The following is a 14037-nucleotide window of genomic DNA, read 5'->3' on the forward strand; positions in this document are numbered from 1 at the left end:
GGCTCCAACTCATTTGTTCTGTTTCTTGTAGCCACTCCTTTTATACACCTGTGGAGTATTAACTGTCTTCAGGTGGATGCAATCTTCGCCTGACTTCGTCTGACCTTGTTAGTGGGACATTCATGCAAATAGTAGAGAGCATCTGAATGCAGTTTCTTCGTTCTAATGGGTGTGTGGTGTTTTGCAAACCACAGTGTCTACCACTTGGGACATTATCGTCCCCTGCACTCCAATCTAACTGAACATACAGTCAAAAGTTCATAAGAATTCATACATTTTAATGTAATATACAAATCAAAAAAGAGTTACAAACTCAATAGTAGCCAGGTGTATCAAGTGCCTCTAAATTCACAAATATTCATAAATAGAAAATACATTTAAAAAAAATTATTCCTTCAGTTGCAATACTTTGTGCTCAGTGCGTTTCAGGGTGTCGACCTCTTCTTCAGGAGCAACATTTCTGAAAAAAATTACAAAACAGAGCAGGTTCAGTCACAGTTTATAAACTCTTTAAATCTACATGTATACTTGTAGGATCATGTCATGCAACCCAGAGATATTATCACGCAACTCTTGTATCTGTCCTTATAAAGTAGTCTTCACCTTAAAGTCTTTCGGATACATGCAACCATCTCAGATAAGTGAGCATGCTCCCTTGGGATTGACAATCCATACCCTTATCTTTCTTGTAATTTGTACCAGTGTTAACAGGAAGCAATGGGCACAAAAAATACACAAGTAGCTACCTAAGTATGTGTCAACACCTCCATGGTGGAAGAGCCACACTTTGACAAAGCATTTCATGAGTTGTGCCATGCTGGGTATACTGACAGTGATTAGGTGGTCACAACCAAAGCCTTGGTTTGCCCCTACAGCACTACATCTAAATGACCTAACCAGTCTCTAGGATCCCAATGCACGAAGGGGGCTGTTCAGGGTTGATAGTACCTGGTTTCAGTTCTTGGTAGGTTGACAGAGTAAGACCCGGTGTCGAACGTTGATGCGAGCGGATCAAGCTCAGTGCGAGCACATTGGATTGTGGATGCCTAAGCGGCAAGTGGATGCCGAGTAGGGGCAGGTTTGGCTGTTCAGTGCAGGAGAAGGCCAGCTCCCAAGCAGGCAGGTCGGGCGGTCCAAGAATCGATTCGTAGTTGTGCCAGGCCGAGTAAGGCTTTTAGCCACTGGTAGAGGACGATGAGCAGTTCGAGTCGGTGGCCAATCGTCATCTAAATTGTGATCTTGGGTGCATCGATGTGCAGGTCGATGAGGCAACCATTCAAGGGCTAGTTGGGTTGAGCCTTGGTTGTAACCACTGATTAGAGTTGGTGGCTGTGTGACTCTCCAGTGATTTCGATTGGGTCCTGTCATTGTGCAGTCGATTTGAGCCTACAGTGTAACGAGCTTAGCTAGGGCACGATGCATCGTCAAGCTGGTTAAAAGTGCAAGCAATAGTTCAAATTGGCGCAGCACCTTCCCTCTCATTCAGGGTGGGATGAACACGCAGCGACAGGTGTGGTAGAACAGGGAACTTCGGCTGGTCTGGCCCTCTGGTTACTGTGAGACCTGTTAGGGAGAATTCTCCAGATTGGCTAATTTCCCTTACATACTGAGTCCCTCAGAAGCTTTGCTGGATTTCTAGGATTTCTTTTTTTCAACGCGTAAGAGTGTGAGCCTTTTTTCCCACTCTTACATGTGTTTTGCTGTGTGTTGAACATTTTTTGCTCATGGACTATGGTGTCTCACCTACTCCATAGGCATCATCTTTTTACTATGGGCCTCATTACGAGGTTGGCGGTAACGGAAACACGAAGCCGTTAAAGGATTACCGGCATTGCTTACCGCTCCGGCGTATTCTGACCCGGCAACCCGCTATTAGCGGCACCCTTAATAGCGGCGCCTCTAATAGCGGCATGGGCGCATACACGCGTCTCTTCGCAGAGCAAATACCGGCATGCCAGTAATAGGAGGACATCACAACCCACGAGGACATGCAAATACCAGAATCCAGAAGCCGGTAATCACGGGCTGCACAATGGAGGCTGGGCCATTATAAAATGAGCACACCCACACACCACACCCCTTCCAACACCAAAATGCTACCACTAGCTGTTGCAATCATGCTGCTGGAGGACATGCCAATACTCCTACAGCAACAACACCAACTACAACAACAGCAGCAACAACAGGCAGCACAGAGGAGACGCAGGAGGAAAAGGAGGGTGAGACAGGCCCAGCAATTACCACCAGCGCAGCCAGCAGTGCCTCGTAGGCAGCCACCAATCCCTTGCATCAGACCCAGGCCATTCAACCTAACCCCTGAGCAGATGCACACCCTGTACCGGTTGGACCGGGACACCATCACCACCATAGTGGACATGATACACAATGACATTACCAGCCTCTTAGAAATACGCACTGCCATCCCCCTGCTACTAAAGGTGGTGTCCGTGCTCCACTTCCTGGCCACAGGCACCTATCAACACACAGTGGGGCAGCTGCATGGCATTTCACAACCACTTTTTTCACGCATGTTGAACCAAGTGCTGGATGCCCTCCTGAAGCACGCAAGCACCCACATATCCCTACTTCAGACTGCCCAGGAGATAGCGGACACCAAAGTAGGCTGCCATGCACTGGCAGTCATGCCCAATCGTGTTGGTGCCCTGGACTGCACCCATGTAGAATTGGCAGTCCCCCATGCCATAGAGATGGTGTACCGCTAAATTTGACTTCATAAGCAGAACAAACAGAATACACACAGAAGCCGACAAACCTGGCCGGTTACTAGCCTGGCTTTGCAAAAGAGAGCACCCCAAACACATAACCACGATACTACAGGACGAACACGGAGTAGAGCATAGAACCCAACAGGTCATTAATGATACCTTTAAAGCCTACTATGCCAAACTATACTCACATACAGAAAAAGTCCCGCAAGAACAAATCTTGGACACCTTAGAAGAAATAGGTCTACCCAGACTATCGCCAACACGATCCGACACTTTAGACTCTGACATCACACTAGAGGATATAACAGAAGCCATTCGCTCCCTGGCCACATGTAAAACCCCGGGAACCGATGGGCTCCCCCCCGAGTTCTACAAAACATTTGAACCTTCCCTGAGCCCCCTACTACACCAGGTCTTTTTAGAAGCCTACGAAGAAGGCATCCTACCAGACAGCATGAGAGAAACCCTGGTGATACCAATGCTCAAGCCTGATAAACCTCCCGATAAATGTGACTCCTACCGTCCGCTCGCTATGCTAAATTATGACGTTAAAATATTGACGACGATTCTAGCAAACCGACTCTCTAAAGTGATTGGAGACGTCATACACATAGACCAGAACGGTTTCATACCCGGCCGCAGCACGTCCCTGAACCTGCGAAGGCTTCAACATATCATAGCCCAAACCAACACATGTGACAAACAACTAGCACTACTATCCTTGGATGCCATTAAGGCGTTTGACTCCATATACTGGGAGTGGCTTATAGCGGTTTTGGAGGGATTTGGTATTGCCCAAAGATTCATCAAATGGGTTAAGATCCTATACAACAATCCGAGGGCTAGGCTTAAATCTGGGAAATACGTGTCGGAAGCCTGGGACATCCAAAGGGGCACTAGGCAGGGCTGCCCACTCTCTCCCATGCTTTACGTCCTGGGATTAGAACCCATAGCAATTTATTTTAGAAAGCAGTTCTTCGATGCAGGGATTAGGCTGGCAGGAATAGACCACATCATTTCAATATATGCCGACGATGTCCTGATATACGTTAATAACCCCCATCATAATGTCCCGACAATATTGGATGTTCTAGACAATTATGCCAAATTCTCTGGCATAAAATTCAGCAAAACTAAATCCTGCTTGTTCCCACTATCTGGATTGAAAAATAGAAGCACCGATGAACTCCCCAAGGTAGGCGTCGAGTGGCAGACGACATCTTTCCGTTACCTTGGGATCCTAATAATGCACACCCAGAGCTGATGCATGAGCATAATACGAAGGCTGCGGTACCCATACTTCGGAAATCCATAAAATTCTGGACAAAGCTCCCACTATCTATACTAGGAAGGGCCTCAATAGTCAAGATGATCATTCTCCCCAGATTCCTATACGGATTTCAAAATGTGCATTTCTACATTACAAAACCCTTCTTCCAACTCCTTGACGCAATAATCAAGGAATTCCTGTGGGGAAATGGCAGACACCGGGTGGCCTTATCCACGCTGGTCCTGCCATATGAGCAGGGCGGAATACAACTACCAAGTTTAGAAAAATACTACCTGGCAGCCCAACTGAGCCATGTATCCAAATGGCTAGCAGATGATGTCACTTCCGAGTCCCCCCTGCTGCAAGAGTTGATAAAGCCGGTTCGGCTGAAAGAACTGATCTGGGCCCCTAAAAACCTTATGTGCAGACCACCATTTCTGGCAAACCTGGGTAAGAAAATATGGCACAGAGCCATGATGATCCTGCTCCTGAAACCACCATACTTCCAAGAAGTGCCGATATTGTCCGGCCTGAGCGAAACAGACATTAGCCTGCACAACATCAGATCGTGGGAGAAGAAGGGGCTATATACTTGGGGTGACCTCTACACGGATGGCATATTTAGAGAATTTGCCGAAATACGGGAGAAGGAGGACATCCACGCCGGACAATTCCTGTGGTACCAAAAGCTCTGTAACATAGCCCAAACGAGATGGGCCACCTGGCCAGAAGAACCGGAGGCTGACCCCTTCCTGACATTGATGTACAACCTGAATGATGGTGGAAAGGTGGTATCACAGCTATACAGCATTTTGCGCAACATCCCCAACCCTCGCAGCAAAGCATTAAGGACCCGCTGGCAAACGGACATGGGACAGGAAATGTCTGACAACAAATGGCTCAGGGCATTGTCGTTCCCAAAGGAGGTGTCAAGGAACCAGAGATTCCGATTAATACAAATCAATGTGCACCTACCTGACCCCAAGTAAAAAAGCAATGTTCAATAAGACCACTCAAGCACAATGTAACTGGTGCAGGACAGAAGGTGCAGACCTGATCCACATGCTATGGACCTGCGTTAAGACACAAACCCTCTGGGCAAAAGTAAAGCAGACTTGCGAGGCAGCTGAAGTCACAAGATACAAATGGACCCCAGAAGAATGCCTCCTGGGTAGCTACCCCAGGCTAGCCAAACTTAAATACGCTGTGAAATTAATGGACTTGCTATGCATAACAGCCAAAAGAACCATCGCCATGGCATGGAAAAAACCTGCGGGTCCGAGTTATAAAGCTTGGCGCATCGAACTGGAAAGGTGGGCAAACGCTGAAACCAGAGCCTGGGAAGACAGCATAGCCAGATCCACTGAGGAATCAAGCATGGCACTGGAGGCATGGAAAGACACTATGTCTAAAATACTTCGATCCTCCGATGATAAACCCCCTTGAACAATCAACCCGAATATCTTATTGACCCACAAGAATGGACAAATATTGGACTACGGCCCCCCGTCACCCAGGCCATCTCAGGAAAGATTCCCGCAGACCCCCCAAAGCCGAGTCAACCACCCACCCCCCCTCCAGGGACAGACTAACCTCCAGCTATCCCCCATAAGGAGACAGTCAATGTTACTTTGTTGTATAAATGTTGTTAGTCACTTTGAATATAACGGTATGTTAACTGCAAGTAAGTCAGTCATACTGAGTTAAGGACCTGACCAGTGATAATGTACAATGCATATAACCACAAACGCCATTAAATAAATTTTAAAATAAAATAGAGACGGTGTACCGCTATCGCAAGCAATACCACTCCATCAATGTGCAGATGGTATGTGACTCCAGCAAGATCATCACACATTGCTGCTCTCGATTCCCCGGATCAACACATGATGCCCATCGTGCTGCACTCCACGCTACCCCGTCACATGGAGCAACATGCTGGACCACATGCCTGGCTGCTTGGTGAGTTGTCTGACTGGCCCATGGCAGTGCTTTGGGGTACTGATGTGTAGAGATGCATACTCCACCTGGGTGGGAAAGGGGGGTGCATACTCCACCTGGGTGGGAAAGGGTGGGGGGTGCATACTCCACCTGGGTGGGAAAAGGGGGGTGCATACTCCACCTGGGTGGGAAGGGGGGTGCATACTCCACCTGGGTAGGATATGTCGGTGATTGTAGAATGCATGCAGAGCTAAACACTCCTGACCTGAACCTCCCAAACAGAACATGACACATCACTGGCACACATTTTACCATATATGCATATCGATGACAACAAGTAAGAGGCACGCCCAGGCCATCATGGGTATGACAAGCAATGCATGACTGAACAGGATTGCAACTGTGCCAATGTGGCTAGTGTGACCATGCACAGTGTAGAATACACAGCATGAAAGGGAGGCTAAACATTGTCGTACAACCACAGTACATCCGCCTCAGCATGCATTAATACACCCTGCATCATCTATTGAACACCATCCAGACTACCACGCCTCATAACAGTATAGTATGCATCAATGTAACAATCTTGCATACGTACAGGGACATGTGCATGTCCACACCAAATAGCTGCGGCCATGATTGTGCATCCTGAAGGTGGCAGCTCAGAGTGACACACACCTATGTGTATCTGGTTGCAGGTGATGGAGGATATCCCTTGAGGTCGTGGCTACTTACCCCTGTGCGGAACCCGCAGAACAGCCATGAAGAGGAGTACAATTGTTGGGCACACCCGTACCCGTGTTGTGATTGAGCAGACCTTTGGCCTGTTGAAGGCGCGTTCTGCTGCCTAAGCAGGTCTGGTGGGGCACTCCTATATAGTCCTGAGAAGGTGGCAAAGATCACCATGGCCTGTGTCATGCTGCACAACATGTGTGTCTGGAGAAATGTACCACTGCCACCTGACATTGACATGCATGCACTGGGTGAGGATGATGAGGATGGAGACGGAGGTGAAGTAGCCCCCCTGCCAGTACATGATGCACGGGATGGCCATGCAGTACGCCAAGCATTGATTCACGAATACTTCTGACCCACAGGGACTATGATGGACATGTATCCTAGGAGACCGGGGGCGAGGAGGAGGGGCTGGGAACCAACGGTCTCAGCTGGGCGTACTAACGAAAAGTCAAGAGAGAACAGCTGAACGCCAGCAGCTGACTGTGTGTCACTATTGGAAAGAAGGGAAATGATTTGTTTGAAAAGCGAAGAATAATCGCTGCCTTCCTGGAAGGGTGGCGAACAGATCCGTGGCTGATTCCACGAAACAGCCTGGAAGAGAGAGAGAGAGAGGCGTTACCAGCTGACAAGCCGATCACTCGCATCGGAGAGGGAGATTGAGGGGGAAGAGTCGCCGATATCCGAAGGCAACCCTCGGGAGCTGTGTATACCATTGCTGATGTTTGCGAGGGAGTAAGGAGGAGAGTGGCGTTGCTGGCCCGTGTGGAAGACCCGTAAGGTGCGACCCAGCTGACTAGCGGTAAGCTGTTACGTGAAAGAAACAGCACCACTACATTATGAGTTGTTTATGAAGCGCCATTGCACGGTGAGTTATTTATGAGGCGCCGATGCGCTATGGACTATCTATGAAACCCTGTCGCGCTACGAGCTGTTTTTTTTTTTTTTTTAAAAAGCACCGTTGTGCTACGAATTAGTTGTGAAGCGCCGTTGCGCTAGGAACTGGTTGGGAAACGCAGATGTGCACGTGGAGAAATACTGAATTCAGGCTTCTAGAAGAGTGAAGGAAGCAGAGAGGGAGTCATGACCTAAACCAAGAAGAGGAAGGCTTAGAGAAGAGACTTCCTAAGAGCTACAGTCTTTCTCAACATTCAGTTGATATATATAGATATACATATAAGTCAAAACCTGGGAAAGTAAAAAGAAGCAGAGAGAGAGAGAGAGGCACAGAGAAAAACCACAAGAAAGGACAGAAATATCCATGGAGACTGTTGAAAACAGCATCAGAGAAAAGATGTAAAAGGGTCACAACAGTGAAAGGACATTTAAGGAAGTATATTGACTCTTATCAGTACTTACCTACACTGACCTCTGATTACTGAAACTGGAGACATCTCGAGAGAAGACCTATCCTTTGCCAAGGCTCCTAAAAAGAAATCAAAACAGTTATATTAATAAAAGAATTGGGTTCTCTTCGTAATCCAAACAACCTACTTAGTCGCTCAGAGTTTTATTCATGTGTTCTCTCAGCTGATCTACTACAGATCCAACATTGCCTCCTGTTGAGCCTCCACCCTCGACAGGTGCGACTCCAGGGAGTTGTTGGGAGCTGGAGTGGTGGGAGCTGGAGTGGTGGATGGTGCATGCACGGGGCCTACATCCTGGGTGCTCTCCTCCTCGAAGGGGCACAGATCCGAATCCCTCAGGTCAGAGTCATGGAGGCAGGGATCATCACTGCTCTAGGTGGTTGAGGGCTCCATATGGAGGGGGTGGGCAGGGGGCTTGAGGTGGGTGTAGAAGTCACTACTGTGACTCCCTCGATCTCCACATTGGCATCCGAGACGTCCTCAGTGGTGGGTGGTGCAGGAAGGGACCTGCCTCCAACTGGTGTGGGTGTGTGCTGCTGGTCCTGATGTGTGTCCGGCAGACTGGCAGCAGGTGTAGGTGGCTGTCTTTCCACCCGGTCAGGCACACTGCCTGTGGTTGTGGCCTGCTTGTCTGGCTGGGTGGTGGTGGTGGTGGTGGCCTTTTTCCTATGGTGTGATGTGGCTGCCCTTGAGGTCTTCTCCTGTTTGGCATCTTCCTCATCAGATCTGGGGGGTAGATGAGATGCAGGTCATCAGTGATGGTGTCACATGCCAGAGGCATACAATTGTGCTGTTTAATATTCATACATACATGCATCCATGTCTTACAGGTGTCTCACGCTTGGTGTTCTGAGGGGGCATATTGGCATTCAATGCATGGCAGGTGGCATGCCGTTGATTTGGGATTTGTGTGATGTGTTACATGGGCACGGTCCAGGTGTCTTGGCCCTGTGTTGGTTATGGGATTGGCACTCAGCATGCATTTCTGTGTGGCAGGGTTTGGCCCACAATCTGCACTTGGATATGTTGATGTGGGTGTAGGGACATGCATTGCCTTGCCTAGTCTCTCCTCCACATCACTTGTGCTACGTCATGGTTTCCCATACTGGTATGCTTGTATTTTACTCTGCGTGCCAAACCAGGTTTGGTTCCTTCGTTCGCTGTCCTTTGGCAGGCTTCTGCTCAGAAACCCTCCTTATATATACTGAAGGGTGAAACCCCTACTCTGTGGGAGACTAGGGAAAGAATGCAACAAAAATCACAAAATTGTGTCTCCACAGGGAATAAAGTAATGGTGATGCGGTAAATCCATTACCGATGCTCACCTTATTTTCTCTAACCTCAGTTTGCGTGTTAAACTGTTTTAAAGAAGGATTACCACAGACTAAATCTATTGCTCCTAAGTTATGTGTGTTTAACCTCTTCTTTGCATATAATTATGTCATTAATGTTATCAGAAGATCATTGCTTTGAAGATATACATTTGACACAATGCAGAAACTTGATCATACAAACATTAGTATTTCTCGTTATTTTAATGAAAAACATAAAACAATCTTTTGTGCATGAGCCTCAATGTCATTTAACAAAATATTATCTGGAAGCAGGTTCAATTTTGAATACATAACATATTATAATCATGTTAACGGCATCAGAATAAATCATGCACCATAAAAAAACAATAATAATTGGAAACAGGTAAAGTAAAGAAAATATACAAAAAATTAAATAATTCAAAAGGACAAACCACTGAAAAAAAGACTTTACATTTAAACAAAACAATTCTAAATATCACAGGACATGAATTCTATCCTTATAGGCAGAAAAATATTATAAAGTTATTTAGTTTTCACCCTGTTTTATTTATGGGAGTCCACCTGTGTACATTCCAAGGAAAACCAAGGAACGAAAGAAACAATTATAATTCCTAGTGGGGTGTGGAGATGTATGGCTAGTGTAAGCTTTTTTTATACATTCACACTTGCCAACTGCTTCTTACAGTGCTGTTCAGGTCTACGTATGTGTGAACTGGCCTAATGCATATAGGCACAGTGGCCACCGCTGTCAGCCAAAGAGGTCAGTCAGGTGTGGTCAAATACGTTCCGCGTAGAGGTCTAAATAGAAAACGCCTTCCTCAGGACCAAAAGTCAGATGTATACGTTTTTTAACCCCTCAGATGGAGTAATAGAAGAAGTGCCTGGAGACAAATCTCGGCTCTACGTATGTGTGAACTGGCCTAGTGCATATAGGCACAGTGGCCACCGCTGTCAGCCAAAGAGGTCAGTCAGGTGTGGTCAAATACGTTTCGGCGTAGAGGTCTAAACAGAAAACGCCTTCCTCAGGACCAAAAGTCAGATGTATACGGTTTTTAACCCCTATGAAAAAAACAGAAAAGGGTAAAGGGAAAGGGCAAAAAATTCAAGTTGAAAAGCCACCCGTAGATGGCTAATGAAAGATTAAAAACATTTCAATTCCTGTAGGAAATAAATGTAAAAAAAGAAGAGAAACTCAAGTCTTGAACAAAAGTGATCAATACCTCCGCTAAGGATAGGGAAGAAAAGCAGAGATTAACACCCAAAGCCAGAAAAAAGTAAAGTTCTAGAGAGTAGTGCTTCTGGCAGAAGTGTGTGCCTATAATCCAAAAAATAAAAAGTGCTTAAGTCTGTGTATAGTTAAATTGAGTCAGAGGAACAGATAGTATATATAGACCAAGACTTATTGATAGAAACAAGCAAAGAAACATAATGCGGTGTAATAACATCACCAGATCTGGGTAATGTGCCCCACACCATGGAGGGTACATTTACCTCAGATGGAGTAATAGAAGAAGTGCCTGGAGACAAATCTCGGCTCGGCTGGATTGGAGTATTATGGTGTCAACTAGCTTGAATGCAATCAGGTGCAAAGGGCCCGATATTCGCATCGCTTTTCTAGGGAGGAAACAAGAGTAGAACCCGAAAAATATGTCAAGTTCTCTCGCATCATGTTCCTAAAGCCTACGTGGTAGACAGTGTGTAGACAGTAAAAGTACTAAAAGAAGAGGCTGACCTGAAGCCGTGGTGAATGCTGGTCATTGAAAAGTAGCGTGTATTCTTGTGTGCACGTATCAGATGGATCGTTCGTTACTCGTCTTGAATCTGTGCATCTAAAGGTCAAGAAAAACAAATGCCAAAATAATGCATTAAGGTAAAGCGCTCACTGTATGCGGACCACAACTAAGGTGTGGGCTGGGGACTACAGGGAGCAACAAGAGCAAGTATGGCCTCTAATCATTCATATTCCCCCGAATCCCATGAGAGAAGAAAAACTCAGATAAGCACAGCAGGGCTGTCATGTGGGTGTACCGGGATGAAAAGCAGTGCGTGTCATCATCATACAGTTTCCGCAGTCTCACCAGTTAAGCCGTGCGAGGCTAAAAGGTCCTCACGGCAATGATGTCCAAGATATAGTAATACAGCCCTGATTGAGTTAAGCGAGCTCGATATGCAATCGTATAGATGAAAGATCATCGAGTTGTGTGGCGTGCGCCTGAGCAGCCACGTTACTGGCGTAATTCGAGACTAGGTATGCAGTCCAGGCGCCAGAAAAAGTGCGCCATTGTAGTGGTGGTGGCCAGAAGGGGGAATAACACCTTGCTCGTGATGGTAGCGCAGCGGTCAAGCGGGCCAGGCCGCTAAATACAACGTCAAAAAATAATGCGCATTGCAGACGGAAAACCATCTGGTCTGTATGGTGGCTGCCTGGGTGTGTTGGAGCTATTACTGCTACGGGGCTGCTCTAAGTGCAGAGCAGTCATAGTCAATAACATGGGAAAGGAGTGACCACATGGATCGTGCTAAGCATCAGAAAAGTCGCTCCTTAGGCACCTTAGTGTCTGGGTGGACAGGATATGAGGGAGGGGTTTGAGGCCCCCTGCACATGGTCTCCTTGGAGACCCAAGTCGCACTCTAGTTTGATTGGCTAGGTGGTTGTCCTGCCAGGACAGCCACCCTGCTGTGTGATTGACAGCCAGGGTGTGTGAGTGGGGGAAAACTGCTTAAAAGCAGGATTCTGGGACTTGGAAGGCAGAGTCTCCACTGGAACGAGAGAACCAACGAGGAGCTGAAGGAAGAGGACTGCTGCAACTACTGGACATCCCGGTGAAGCCCTGCTGCAGGTCCAAATCGCCCGAAACTCTGACGACAGAGAAGATCTGCAAGGAATCTTCTTCCCTTGAGCTTGGTGGGATCAACCAGCTCACCAAACACCAAACGCCAGCCTTCTTCTCCTAGTCGAATTTGCTGTGCATCGCTGCAGTGAACTGGATAGCAGGAGGAACGGAACCTGTTTGGGTTTTAATGAGCGCACCTTTTATCCGACGCTTTGCTCTGCTGCTGGCTTCTTCCCTGGGCAGTGCAGGACCCTCCAGTCTTCCTCCTTATTGTCACCATGACAGTCGCTTCAGGAACCGTGAGCCTGCAGGAACTGCCATGAACAACCGCCTCAGCTACAGCATTCTTCTTAATTTAAGGCACTGTGCAAATGCGGTCGTTCTTTCTGGCTGACTCGGTGAAAGTGTTTGAAATCTTTCGCCTATCCGAAGGCTTGTCATTCTCTTCTCTTTTGAATAACTTTTCTTCCGACCAACTTAATTTTGAACTCTTGGCAAAGACTTAACCGCAAACTACTCTGAACTGTGTGATCCTCTGCAAAGACTCTGAACCATTAACATTGGCCCAGGCCTATTGATTTGAATCCTAGTTGTAGTAAACCTTTTCTAGATTGCCCTGCCTATTACTTGTTGGTGCTGCTTGATTGTTGATAACCTTGCCTTTTCCTCCCTTTAAATTGCTTGAGTGCCATTTTGCCCACACTTCATTTTGAGCCTAACTGGTCCAGAATTAATTGGGGGTTATTGTAGTGTATTAAGATTGTGATTTTCTGCTGCTTTATATTAGTGAACTGTTTTATAACTGATGGTGTAAATAAATGTATATTCCTTTACTCAGAAACCTTGAATCAGTGTTTGTTTGAACCATAGTAATTGTTATCCTTTGTATAACTTCTGATACTGCTCACTTTACTCTTGAGATAAGTCTGGCTGCTCAGCCATCGCTACCACTTTACTGTGTAGTACAGGCTTGTACCAAAGGTGAATTGGTACTTACACTTGTAGTCTTAAATGTGTGTGGTGTTCCCAAAGGGTACTGCATATGATTCTGCCTAACACAGGTGTACAGTGGTGATGATAAAGTATAGTGATTACACTTAGATTGCTGCTATTACCTTGGCTCAACTAACCACAAGGCTAAACACCACTAAAAGCAATTTTAATCATGTCTGATATGGAAAGCTACAGTCAGGAGACCCTCCTTAGTTACACTGTTGATCATTTGAAAAATCTGTGTAGAGAAAGGAATCTCTGTTAAAGGCAAAAAGTCAGAATTAATTGAAAGGTTGTTGGAGAAACAAAGTCTGGAGAGTGGATCTGAAATACCTGCCCCTCCAGCAAATGTGGAAAATGATGAGGATGATAATGTGTCCAACATGGATGAGTTAGATGAGGGAGATGTGTCTAACAATGCAGGCCCTATTGCTCCTCTGCTTGCTCAGCAACCTCAACCTTTGTCCACTGGGACCCCTACAGGTCCTACACTCAGTCCTGAATTCATTGCTGTAGAAAAGATGAAGCTTGAATTGGAATTCAAAAATATTAATGCTCAAACTGAACCAAAACATCAAGAACTTAAGCTCAGAGAAATTGATTGGAACCATGCTCTAGAAATGAAGAAATTGGAAATACGAGTCCAGCGGTAACCAGGCACCGGTAACCAGGCACCGGTTACCTCCGGACTCGTATAACCATTCCGCCTCCGTGATTCCCGGAATTACCGGGGCATTACAACTCCGTTTTCCCGCGAATCATGGAGGCGGAATAGTATTAATCCCCATTCCCATTGAGTCCTAGGGGACTCAATGGGAATGGGGATCATGGAAACACCGGCAGCATCTCGTA

General features: G+C 46.6%; 1 long non-coding RNA gene across 1 annotated transcript; it reads right to left on the reverse strand.

Moving 5' to 3' along the window:
* Positions 1-261: 261 nt before the first annotated feature.
* Positions 262-8106, reverse strand: LOC138527270 (uncharacterized). Its single transcript, XR_011283843.1, has 2 exons — positions 8035-8106; positions 262-460 (listed from the first exon to the last, which is right to left on the reverse strand). It is a non-coding gene; the product is annotated as an uncharacterized lncRNA (long non-coding RNA).
* Positions 8107-14037: the final 5931 nt, after the last annotated feature.

The sequence above is a fragment of the Ambystoma mexicanum genome, chromosome 14 (genome assembly GCF_040938575.1).
Source record: "Ambystoma mexicanum isolate Mex_15411 chromosome 14, UKY_AmexF1_1, whole genome shotgun sequence".
NCBI lineage: Eukaryota > Metazoa > Chordata > Amphibia > Caudata > Ambystomatidae > Ambystoma > Ambystoma mexicanum.